At 44.2% G+C, this 13,148-nt stretch overlaps 1 protein-coding gene and 1 pseudogene across 1 annotated transcript in view; both read right to left on the bottom strand.

The window, feature by feature from the left end:
- The window catches only part of LOC103259643 (histone-lysine N-methyltransferase SMYD3-like), a 250,483-nt gene that overhangs the window by 65,841 nt on the left and 171,494 nt on the right, over positions 1 to 13,148 (bottom strand). The window lies entirely within an intron of this gene.
- Positions 848 to 3,844, bottom strand: LOC103259641 (annotated as a pseudogene).

Genomic DNA, 13,148 nt, shown 5'->3' with positions numbered 1-13,148 from the left:
ATTATTGGTGGGAATGTAAAATTATAAATCTACTTTGGAAGACAGTTTGGCAGTTTCTCAAAATACTAGCATATAGCTACCATATGATCCAGTAAGTCCATTCCTTAATATATATACACCTGAGAAAAATTAAAACACGCTTCAGTTTTTTAAAAAATATTATCTTTTTAGAGACAAGGTCTTGCTCTGTTGCCCACACTGGAGTGCACTGGCATGATCACAGTTCACTGTAAACCCAAACTCCTGGGCTCAAGTAATCCTCCTCCCTCGCCCTCCCTAGTAGCTGGAACTACAGGTGTGTGCCATCACGCCCAGCTAATTTTTTTCTTTTCTTTTCTTTTTCTTTTCACAATAAAAAAAGCTGAATAATATTGCATAGGAGTACCAGAAACTGCCTCATGGAACCGAAACTATTTTTTTTTTTCTTCTTTTTTTGGGTCGGAGTCTCACTCTGTCATCCCGGCCACCGCAGCCTCGACCCGCTGGGCTCCGGCGATCCTTCCGCCTCAGCCTTCCGAGTAGCCGGAATTACAGGTGCGCGCTCCCACGCCCGGCTGATTTTTTGATTGATTGCAGAGATGAGGTCTCGCCGCCCAGGCGGGTCTCGAACCCGCGGGCTCAGGCCATCCACTCACCTCAGCCTCCCAAAGGCGCGCGAGTACAGGCTGAGCCACCCAGCCCGGCGGGAACCGAAACTATTTTCGTTAAATAAAAAGCCGACCAGGCTGCGCCTGCACATTCACAGGGCGATGCACACGCCAGCCACGCTGGCGGCCTCTGGCACTCACACCACAGAGTCGCAGGTCGCCACGGGAGAGAAAGCGGGGGTGAGAGGGGAGTGCGGGGCTCACTTCTGGCTCCGGAGCTGACTGGCCGGCCAGTCCAGTCCCTCAGAGGGCCCTTCTTCGCTGGTGGCGCAGATGGCCTGAACGTACCAGTTCCCGTGGCGGAGTGGGCAGCCTCAGCTTGTCTGTGATCTCGGCCGCGTTCGCGGCGTTGGGGAGCTCCTGCCTGCTGGCAAACCCGAGGAGGACGGCGTCCTGCAGTGCGTCCTCGGCCATCAGGTGCATGAGCTCCTCGCAGGCCTCTTTCACACGCTCTCGATCGTTGCTGTCCACCACGAAGATCAGTCCTTGCGTGTTCTGGAAGGAGGGACGGCCACAGAGGCCGGATCTTGTCCTGGCCGCCCACGTCCTACGCGGTGAAGCTGATGTTTTTGTCCTCCGCGGTCTCCACGTTGAGGTCTTTGGTGGAGATGGTGGTCACGATCTCAGCCAGCTTCAGCTTGTAGAGGATCGTTGTCTTCCCCGTGGTATCCAGGCCCACCACGAGGATGGGCATTTCTTTTTTGCCAAAAAGGCCCCCGAAGAGGTTAGCGAAGATGTTCCCCACGTTTGTGGACAGGCGGCAGGGCACTGGCCAGGGACACCTTGCTGGCAGCTGCTCCGAGCCAGGTGTTGGTTTCGCTCCCAATTTAAAAAATTTTCTATAGAAAGAGGGTCTCACTGTGTCTGCAAGCTGCTCTCAAACTCCTAGCCTCAAGCCATCTACTGCCTTAGCCTCCCCAAATGCTGGGATTACAGGTGTAAGCCCCGACACCTGGTCAAATACATTTCTCTACAATGACTTGTACATAAATGTTCATAGCATTATTCTTAATAGCCAAAAAGTGAAGAGCCCAAATCAGTTAATAAATGGATAAATAAAATGTGCAATATATCAATAAAATGAAGTATTTGGCAATAAAAATAAAGTATTGATACATGCCACAACATGGGTGAACCTTGAAAATATGTTAAATGAAAGAAGCCAATCACAAAAAACTCATATTGTATCATCTCATTTACATTATATCTGTAATAGGCAAATCTAGAGAAACAGCAGATTTGGTTGCCTAGGGATTGGAGGAATAAGGGAATTTGGGGGATGAGGAGATTGGGGTGTGACTTAATGGGCATGAAGTTTACTTTGGTATGATAAAAATGTTCTAAAATTGGTTGTGGAAACAGTTGCTGAACTATGTAAATATAACAAAAGTCATTGAATTAAACACTATAAATGGGTGGATTTTTGTGTTGAATGGATTACATTGCAATAAAACTGCCAAAAAAAGAGAAAAGATGATGTATAACCTAATACAAAAATATACTGAGAGCTAGAGAAAGATGATTTCTTCAGCTGTGTGTGTTAAGTGAGCAGGCAACTGGTCTGGGCACCAACTAGTTGATCATCTGTAAATTATAGATAATGCATCTCTTTTTTTGTTTTGTTCTGTTTTTTTTTGAGTTGGAGTCTCACTCTGTCGCCCAGACTGGAGTTGCAGTGGCCGCTCCCGGCCACCGCAGCCTCGACCTGCTGGGCTCCGGCGATCCTTCCACCTCAGCCTTCCAAGTAGCTGGAACTACAGGCGCATGCTACCACCTTGGCTAATTTTTTGATTTATTGTAGAGATGAAGTCTCGCCAAGTTGCCCAGGTGGGTCTCAAACCCGCAGGCTCAGGCAATTCACTCACCTCAGCCTCCCAAAGCACGAGATTACAGGCTGAGCCACCAAGCCCAGCTAGATAATGCATCTCTAGGGAACTTACTGGGCCAAAAAATTGGTGACAGGGAGTAATCAACAAACATTGCCCAAAATACTGTAGAAAGTGAAAGTTTAGAGATAACAGATATTTCTGGCAACACCCAGGCACTGGTAAGATTTGTAGTTCACCAGAGTTGCACAAGCTGTATGAAGACTCACTAAAATCTCATTTGATTTTTTTTTGTTGTTTTTTTTTGAGTTGGAGTCTCACTCTGTGGCCCGCTCCCGGCCACCGCAGCCTCGACCTGCTGGGCTCCAGTGATCCTTCCGCCTCAGCCTTCCGAGTAGCCGGAATTACGGGCGCGTACTACCACGCCCGGCTAATTTTTTGATTTTATTGTAGAGATGAGGTCTTGCCTGCCCAGGCGGGTCTCGAATCCGCGGGCTCAGGCAATCCACTCACCTCAGCCTCCCAAAGGCGCGGGATTACAGGCTGAGCCACTGAGCCCAGCAAAATCTCATTTGAAATAGGCAACACCTATCTTTAAGCCAGAGGACATTTATTAAACCAAAGGTATTTATTTATTCTTCTTCTCTAAATGTTACTCACTACTCTACAATGCCTGTAATGAGCTTCAGAATTGGCATTTAGAGTAAGATGTAGATTTCTGGTGGGTGGCCTCTGAGCACAAGCCCCTGCCCCACTCCTCTCTTTAGATCTCAAGTGTTGGTCTGGCTTTTCTTACCACAAGCAGTAGTATCAAAAACCTCTCCCAAATTCCTTGTGCCTCTTAACCAAACTCGAGCTACTGTCAAGTAAACAGCACTTGAACTTCCGAAGTGTGATTCTACACATTTGTGTTAATGACACACTTCTTAGTATTTTAGCAAGGGTTCACGCTCAGATGCTGTTTTTTCTATAATGTTAGTTTTCTATTTTATTGAGGGTACTAAATACTGCCCTCTACAATAGATGTATACAAAGGATCGCAAATGCTCAAATGATGAATTGGCTAAAATGAAGCTACTCTGCTTACAATGACGGACCGCTAGCCATGACATATACATAGCAAGTCATTTTTCCTCATCTTCACCAGGAGGAAGGAGATAGCATTTGGCAGAGACATCTGATAAGTGCTATGTGCCCCTCAGTCATGGCTATTTGGGGATAAAGCAGGTGTCTGAGTAACTTTCTCTTTCATTTGTTATTCTGCCACAGTGGGGACAACTGCCCTTACAGCCTTGTCCCAGAAGAGCCATTAACAACTTGAAGTTTCTATCAGCGAGAAACGTACCTGCCATGCAGACTGCTCCCCTGCATCATTCACACAACACCCAGGCACTGGAAAGATTTGTAGTTCACCAGAGTGACACAAGCTGTATGAAGACTCACTAAAATCTCATTTGATTTTTTTGTTTTGTTTTGTTTTTTGAGTTGGAGTCTCACTCTATTGCCCAGACGGGAGTGCAGTGGCCGCTCCCGGCCGCTGCAGCCTCGACCTGCTGGGCTCCGGCGATCCTTCCGCCTCAGCCTTCCGAGTAGCCGGAATTACAGGTGCGCGCTACCACACCTGGCTAATTTTTTGATTTTATTGTAGAGATGAGGTCTCACCTTCCCAGATGGGTCTCGAACCCGCGGGCTCAGGCAATCCACTCACCTCAGCCTCCCAAAGGCTTGTTGGACTGAGTCCGACAAGAGCACTTTTTCATTTGGTTGTAGTTGTTTTCAGTGTTTTCAAGTGATTGAAGGTCAAGTGATTGAAGGTCAAGGAGCAAGAGCTTGTATTAATAAAGCCCTTTTGAGGGGAGCTGCTAAAATGACACTTTAACCCATCACTGACCAAAGAACAGAAGACACTGGCCTTCAATAAAATGGGACTGATTCTGGAGATGACTAAGGATTTTAAATGTGTGTGTTCAGGAGAATCTTGACTCAGAATTTGTTTGAGCCAAGGAGTTTGAGTTGGAAACCTTGCCAGACATTGCCTAAACCAATGGTAAAAGAGCAGAGTTTGTTTCTTCTCTCAGTGACAGATGGTGGTTTTCTAAGCCCAAGCCTTTCTTAGAAAAGAGAGGGAAGGCCTTTGCCAATTTTGCTTCATGCTTTTTGGGTTTACATTCTAACAAGTGGAAAAGTGTGGGGAATCCTTACCACATTCAGTATGAGAAGGATCTATCTCATCTAATACCTGGCTCATTCATCAGTCAAAAAGTTGGGTCTCACTCTTCAGGACTCATTTGTATGGGGTGCAACGGTGGGTTCAGAAACTCTCAGTAAAATATGTCTATGTAGCACGGGCCTTCTAAAACTTAACAGTTCCAGTCTTGACAGCCATCAGGCTGAGAATTCATCCCACATCAAGTGGATAGGCAGCAAACAGTATGGTGTGCTCTTTCCCGAAATGGAACTTTAGGTTTCCACGGGCAGTTACATTTGGGAAAATACATCCCACCCCTGTCTCATTTCTAGAAGTCTAAGACATCTTCAGTTGTAAGCTCCCCATTGGTTTAACAGCAAGTTTTGGGGGGGGGGATGTGGGGTAAGGAAAACACTGGTTACAAGCATATAGCTTTATTTTTGACTAAATGATAAGAGCCTACATTTATCTATACGAATACTCAAGTATTACTTTAAAGTACTAGTAACAGTTTGTATCTAGTCATTTACTGCCTTTAGAGTCTAAAGGTTTACTGAGTCACTTTTGACCTTAAAAGTTAAATGAAATATCACAGTGACAAGTTGCTCTTCATGATCTTTATCTATTTTGTATTTTTAGAATAAACAATATAAATTCAAATCCTATGAAGATAAGAAATATTTCATGTGCCTTCTCCTTTTGGTAAGTTTCATGTACCTTTTCTTTTTGATAAGCTTATAGCTTCATATTTTCATTAATTGAATAACATGTGACTAGAAGGTAATGACTTTGCTAAGTGTCAGCTGGAAGTTCTTGACAGATTCTTGGAGACGAAGGAATCAGCATTCCAAGAACTGTCACACCATCTTTCTCCCACGGTAAAGCTTTCACGATCCATTCCTACAGATTTGGCAATCTCTGTTGCCTTTAATTACTGCCTGGAGTGTGACAAAAAAAACCACAAAACCCTGCCTTTATAATGCTGATTCATAACACATTTTTTAAAATACATATTTTGCTTTGGAATAGTTTTAGATTTACAGAAAAGTCGCAAAGCTAGTACAGAGTGTTCCCAAGCATCCTTTTTCCAGTCTCTTGTTGTTAACATCTTACAATACCAAGGAACATTTGTCAAAACTAAGAAACACATGTTGTTATATGACTGTTACTTAAATCCCAGACTTTATTTGGATTTCACAAGTGTTTCTAGCATGTATTCTTTCTTTTGTGGATTCCACTTTCAGGAATAACACTGCATTCAGTTGTCATTTTCTACAGTCTCCTCTAGTCTGTGGCAGTTTCTCAATCTTTCCTTGACAGTCTTGATGACTACTGGTCAAATATCCTGGACAACATACCCTGACTTGAGTTTCTCTCTTGTTTTTCTCAAAATTAAATGGGAGTGATAGGTTTTTTTTAATTAAAAAATGCCACAGAGATGAAATGCCCTTCTCTATATATCATATCAAAGGGGAAATGGTGGCACATGACATCAATGATGATGCTAACTTGATTACTTGGTTAAGGGGGTGTTTGCCAGGTTTTTCCACTGCAAGTTACAGCAATCTTTTTTTTTTGAATTGGAGTCTCACTCTGTCGCCCAGACTGGAGTGCAGTGGCCGCTCCCGGCCATCGCAGCCTCGACCTGCTGGGCTCCGGCGATCCTTCTGTCTCAGCCTTCCAAGTAGCTGGGAATACAGGTACGCGCTACCATGCCCGGCTAATTTTTTAAAAAAATTTATTGTAGAGATGAGGTCTCGCCAAGTTGCCCAGGCGGCAATCTTTTTAAAAATATATTTTAAAAATAAAAATCACTTAAAAGACATATAAGAGACAGTGAAAGACTCTAAGTTAAAATTCAACATTGGTGGGCTCCCTATCTTAAGAACTCCCCTAAGATGCCATCAAATGAACAAGCTTATCCAAAGACTGGCTAAGTCTCTGCATCTAGTGCAGGTGAAACAACCTCAGCACACCTGAATCTTCTGCCTAGTGCTAGGTAGGTTCATTCTGACCAGAGCCAGGAGTGTGAGGCAAGCAAGGTGTCATACACACTCTCAGGACCCACCTGCATGAATCTCGTGCTCTACACACCTCAATTGACTCACTCTACTCCCAGTCCTGCTTCTGACATCAATTCTAAGATTTGCTCTAAATTTGGAAACACTAAAGTGCAAAAAGATGTGCTCTTTATTTTAGAATCAAGTGTATAATAAAGGCTCTGGGACATCCTGTGGTAACTTTATCTAACCTACTGTTTCCTAAATGGATTTAATCACAGAGACCTTTTTTCCCCCTAAGAGCCCTTTCTTCATCTAATCTTATTAACACTCTTTGGGCAAAAGAGAATAAAGGGGGAATGCACTGAACTGAGTTCAAGCTGAATCTGCCTCTAGTTCCAGCCCCCTGACTGTGGCTAAGTTTCCTCATAAAGGAATGCTCTTCAGAGCCTTTGACATCCTCGGTCACAATTCTGATGCATTTAAATGGATTTCTTTGACCCCTCATGCACCCCTGGGAAGACTGTGCTTGCACTTCTGCTAGCTGTGAATGAACTTGCTGATGACAATCCTGTGGGAGTGGCTGACCCTTGCCACCATGGCGGGGAGTAAACATGGTCTAGACAGGCAGGCGAGCACTCAAACACTGACTTCCTTCCCTTTCTTGCAATCATATGAGAGCTGCTCATTACACCACTGTAAATGAGGATGGGCTGTACCTCAGTCCCCCACTAGCCTTTTTGTCCTTTAACTGTCAGGACTCATACATAGCTCTAATAGAATAGACTTCTGTTCTCTGATATAGGATCTTAACGTCCTCTGAAGAACACTGGACGGGCAGGCTGGCAAGCTGAAAATGTAGGATCCAAATTACGATAGACATCCTAACCAACCTCATTGCATATTTCTGAGTAGCCCCAATGGTGCAATCTCCCTGTTCAGAATATCACTGCAACATACTGAATAATCACCATTTTAGCCCATTAGTGGGACACCTAAAAGGAAGATCCAAATGTCATTTAGACCCAGGATCTTTCTTGGCTATTGATAAGATCTTCTAGAACATGGGGTTATATTTTTTTCCTACTCAACAACAGTAGCATTTGGTGAACAGCTATCATACACAAGTGTATAGGGCCTTCTATCAAATAAACAACCATAGGGGATCTCTTTGGGGAAAAATATCCCATATTATAGAAGCATGGGTCTTTTCAATTATATGACAAGGTGAGTTTAAACATGAATGAGGGCAGTTATTCATTTTACTTTTTAAAAATCTGTCATCGCCAGGCTCGGTGGCTCAGCCTGTAATCCCGCACTTTGGGAGGCCAAGGTGAGTGGATTGTCTGAGCCGTGGGTTCGAGACCCACCTGGGCAACTTGGCAAGACCTCATCTCTACAATAAATCAAAAAAATTAGCCAGGTGCGGTAGTATGCACCTGTAGTTCCAGCTACTTGGAAGGCTGAGGTGGAAGGATAGCCGGAGCCCAGCAGGTCGAGGCTGCGGTGGCCAGGAGCATGCCACTGCACTCCAGTCTGGGCGACAGAGTGAGACTTCAACTCAAAAAAAAAAATCTGTTATCTTTTGCCAAAAGAATGGTAGCATGCCAGAAAATTCTTGAGACCTGAAGTTAGATAGACTAGGGCTTAAATCCTGGTTCCTGAGGTAAGTTTCTTAACTTCTCTGAGCTTCAGTTTTCTAATCAGTAAAATGGAGACAATAACACCTACTTGACAAGAATATTGTTAAGGACCAAATGAGGTAATATGATAATTAGCTTTTTAGTCAGTGTCTGGCACAGAGAAAATGGTTAATAAACATAGGACACTGCAAGCTTCTTTTCACTATAGATTGTCTCATGGTTGATACCTGATAGGATTGTCTGAATTCTGCAAAAACCTGGTATTCTAACACTCCAGCCTTAGGAAGGCTTTAAGAGCAATCTAGAGGGGTAGCAGGTCTTTCTATGTGCTCTCTGGATTATATGGCATCATCAGGAAAAACACAGACATCAGTGCCTTGAAGCAAGTCCTCCCGAACAACTTAGAATTTATCCAGGAGGCCAAGGTATCTCATCCTCTTTGGACTTTATCAGGAATGGTCTTCTTTCTTTGTCATGTTCTCTTTCTGCCCACATGGCTTGTTAACATGTACACTGTCCATGCACAGGAATTAAGAGGATGGCTAAAACTTGCTATGCTAGTCATGTCAGTCTGCTCTGAGAAAAGCTTGGAGAGGCAAGAACATCTCCCTTGAGAGCAACAAAGGCTCCTTCCTGCCAGAACCAAAAGCGCTACCGCACATCAGCCACTCTGTGGGGTGTGACCCTCACAGGAGTCTCTAAAGCTACTGGGAAAAATACCCTTTGGCAAAAACAAGTCCTGGACAACTTAGTTTAAAATACTTCTGTGGCCGGGGAGAAGGATGAGAGGGTTTAGGTTAAATATAAACAGAAGCAGGAGACTTACGAGGACAAAACAGAATGAAGTCAACGCTACCATATAGTCCAGGATAGCCTAGCTTATTAGGTAGAACTGAGGAGAAACTGACGCTGATTTTTTAAAAGGCTGAAACCTGCATCTCTAGAGCTTCTTTCTCATAGCCATTGCAGATTTACCCATGCACACACTACATTTTCAGGACTGGCCATGAGAAGCGTTCTTCTTGGAGGATATATTCCTGAGAGAGGAGTCTGTGTTTATGAAGGTTAATTCCAGGCTCAACCAAAGGCCACCTAATGTACAGAGATGTTCTGAGTCAGTCAGGTTTTACGTGTTCCATCTGTTGCTGAGCACCTCAGGATGGTGCATATTTCTAGTCCGTAAACTATCCTAAACATTTTAAGCTGCTGACAGATGAAAGCTGGCCCTGCTTGTGGCATACATTCTTTGGTACTTACACATGCTCTTATAAGGAAGTAGAACTCACAGAGTGCTCACAATAATGTCCTGACTTAGACTCCAATGGGATGGCTCCAATGTCTCATTTTATGTCTTTACTGTTACCAGTGTTGATTAAATCTTGACAAAGCAAAATGAAAAGGCAAGCACACCCCGAGAGGAGCCCTGAGAATTCAATCTTTAAATGGACAACTTTTCTTCTGATTTGCCAAGGAACCAGGGTTTCAAAGAGGAGCTTATTGTTCGTTTCAATGCACCTAAGTTATCAGACTCTGTCAAGAGCAAGATGATCTTTCAAACTACCTACAATTTCATGTTATTTAAATTTTTAGTACTTATTTGCCTATGATATGGCATAGTCACTGACTAATCAGAAGACATGCCAGCCATAGCAGTAGAGCAGGGTCCCAGAAATTCCTTGATGTGTCATCCTTTTTGGTTCTTGCATTGTGGAAAAGTCCTTGGAGAAAAGCCTGATGGGCTGGACAGAGGGGCTGGGGCAATGATTATTTACCACATGGGAAGGAACCTTTTTTTTTTTTTGAGTCGGACTCACTCTGTCATCCAGGCTGGAGCGCAGTGGCATGCTCATGGATTCCACAGCCTCGACCTGCTGGGCTCAGGTGATCCTTTTACCTCAGCCTTCCAAGTAGCTGGGACTAATGGCACGAGCCACATGCTCAGCTAATTTTTCTGATTTACTGTACAGATGAGGTCTGTGCCAAGAAGCCCCAGCTGGTCTCGAGCTCCTGGACTCAGGCAATCCTCTTGCCTCTGCCTCCCAAAGTGCTGGGATTACAGGCATGAGCCACCATGTCCGACTAGGAAACATTCTAATGCCTAAACGTACAGTAGTTAGCATCAGGTTTGGATAACTCTCAAGCCTGTGAGGGTTGAGGATAAGGGCATAGGTACAGGAAGGGAAAAACCACACACACCTATACAAACAGGAAGGCTCTGTATGTAACCTTTGCATTTTTTATCACACCATGTTAATTCCCAAGAGAGTTTAACCCTCCTAAATTGCTACTGGATCAATAATTTCAGGATAAAGAAGTCTCGAAAGACAATTTCCACATTAGCTTAAGGGCTGGTAGGCAGGTCTTCAGAAACTCAGCCCCTGAGACATCCAGGAGTTCCGGTCTATCTCCAGGGAGTCCAGTTCAATCCTCTGATAGACGGAGACTATCTCCTCTGACACTGCCAGCTCAGATTCTATTCAAAACACATACACTCATGTCTGGAGAAAGAGAAGCATGACATACACTTCACTGAAAAGCTCCAAAGCGTGGTGGGTAAGTTAATTTTTAAAGAAGAAAGTAAGTCAGCAGCACAACACAATGGAATGTGTGATTCACCTCTGCAGGGCAGACATTGATATTCCCACCTGGAAGCATCACCAAATTAGTTGGCAGCTGAAAATATGATCTCTGACTTTCTTTTTTCATTTTCCTTAGATCCTATACTTTATTTTAAGACCATGAAACAACATGAGATTAAAAGTCTAATTCAGAAATCGAAGTGGAAAGGAAGATTCAGTATTTCTCTTGTTCAGAGAAAATACTTTCAAAAGAATTTCATAACTAAAATTGAAATGTGTGGATGGGGGAGGAGGAGGATGTGTGGAGTTTCCTTGCTTGGTTCATGTTGGACACAGAGGGCAGCCTGTGAACTTAAGGGACACAGACACCTCCCATGTATAGTCATTACCAGGATTACTCTGGGCAGAATCAGGTCCAGCCCTACTTCCAGTGGCCCGTATCCTGGGCACAGGCATTCATCAGAAGCTGTACCTTCACCTTGGGGAGATGAGGATGACAAGTAGTGGGAGGAATCATTCAGGTATGAAATGTCACCTACTGGATGTGTGACCTTGGGAGAAGTACTCAACTCTCCAAACCACAGCTTTTAGAGCTCTAAATTGGGGCTAACAGCTTCTGCTATATCTAGAAAGATGGGTCTAGGTTAAAAAAAAATTGGGGGGGTGGGGGGAAGTTGGAGACTCACTCCGTCACCCAGGTTGGAGTGCAGTGGCACACTCACAGTCAACCCAGTGTCAACCTGCTGGGCTCTGGTGATTCTTCTGCTTCAGCCTTCCAAGTAGCCAAAACTACAGGCGCACACTACCACGCCCAGCTAATTTTCTGATTTATTGTAGAGACAATGTCTCACCAAGTTGCCCAGGCTGGTCTCGAACCCCTGGGCTCAGGCAATCCTCTCGCCTTGGCCTCCCAAAGTGCTGGGATTACAGGCTTGAGCCACCGCACCCAGTGGTTCAAAATTTTTAATGCCCAACACTACAAAATATAATTTTGTAGGCCTTCTTTAAGAAAAGGAATGCAAAGGTGACAAATACAGAATTGGGAACAGGGTTTTGAAAGTGGTTCATGCATGCCCCGAAGTTTCAAGAAACAAATTGTGCTGTTGGTCCATTGGCTACAGAAAGAGAAAGGGAAGGGGGTGGGAGCCCTTGCTGCCATAGGCCCCTCACCTTGAAAGATTTGGAATTTCTCTTTTAATAATTTGCTTTTTAATGGGTGGCTGTTCCTTCTCCCTATAGAAAAGTTAGATGAATAAAGCTGCTGAAATTAAAAAAAAAAAAAAAGTGGCTCATGCAAGGACAAGGCCCTACAATTGAAGTCCAATTTAGTGCCATGGTGTATCTACTTTTGCACACCTGCCTATCTCAAATGTGCACTACAAACTGGGAATAATAACATAAATGTAAGATGCTGAATTACTCTACATATGCAGTATCTACCATGTGCTATGCTAAGTGCAGGAAATACAGTTGTGAACAAGACAGATGCGATCCCACCCTCACGAAACTTAAATCTAGAAACACTGCATTATCATCTATGGTAGGCAGAACTTCCTCTGCATCCTGAGCATGAAGTGAAGAAGATCACCAAGAGTGGCTTGACTGCTTTCTGCAACACTAGTCCCTCTCAGGGTTCTCTAAGGTTCTGATCTTCAGACCTAGGCTTCGGAAATTGGACTCCATTGGACCTCTATATCTCTGCCTTCTTCTCCTTTTCAACCATTGTCATCTCACTGACTTTCATTTTGGAAGCCCCTAGAGCAACAAGTCAATCTTTCTGACCTCTTATTTTCAAAGACAGTAGTTGCCTAGGCTGAGGATTAGATAGTAGGAAGGGTGAGCAAAAGAATGGGAGAGGGGAGAGAGCTAATGAGCATGGAGTTTGCTTGAGGGAAGATGTTCTGAAACTGACTGTGGTGATGGACATGCAACTATGTAAATATTTTAAAAGCCAGTGAACTTTACACTTTCAATGAGTGAATTATGTGATATGCAAATGATATCTTAATAAAATTGTTAAGCCGGGGGTTCGGTGGCTCAGCCTGTAATCCCATGCTTTGGAAAGCTGAGGTGAGTGGATTGCCTGAGCCCGTGGGTTCGAGACCTGCCTGGGCAACTTGGCGACACCTCATCTCTACAATAAATCAAAAAATCAGCTGGGCGTGGTAGCGTGTGCCTGTAATTCTGGTTACTCGGAAGGCTGGGGTGGAAGGATCGCCGGAGCCCAGCAGGTCGAGGCTGCAGTGGCCGGGAGCAGCCACTGCA

The sequence above is a fragment of the Carlito syrichta genome, unplaced genomic scaffold, assembly GCF_000164805.1.
Source record: "Carlito syrichta isolate Samal-C Ts95f unplaced genomic scaffold, Tarsius_syrichta-2.0.1 Scaffold302938, whole genome shotgun sequence".
NCBI classification, from domain to species: Eukaryota; Metazoa; Chordata; class Mammalia; order Primates; family Tarsiidae; genus Carlito; species Carlito syrichta.
The sequence above is the reverse complement of the archived record's forward strand: the minus strand, read 5'-3'. Positions and strand labels throughout refer to the sequence as shown.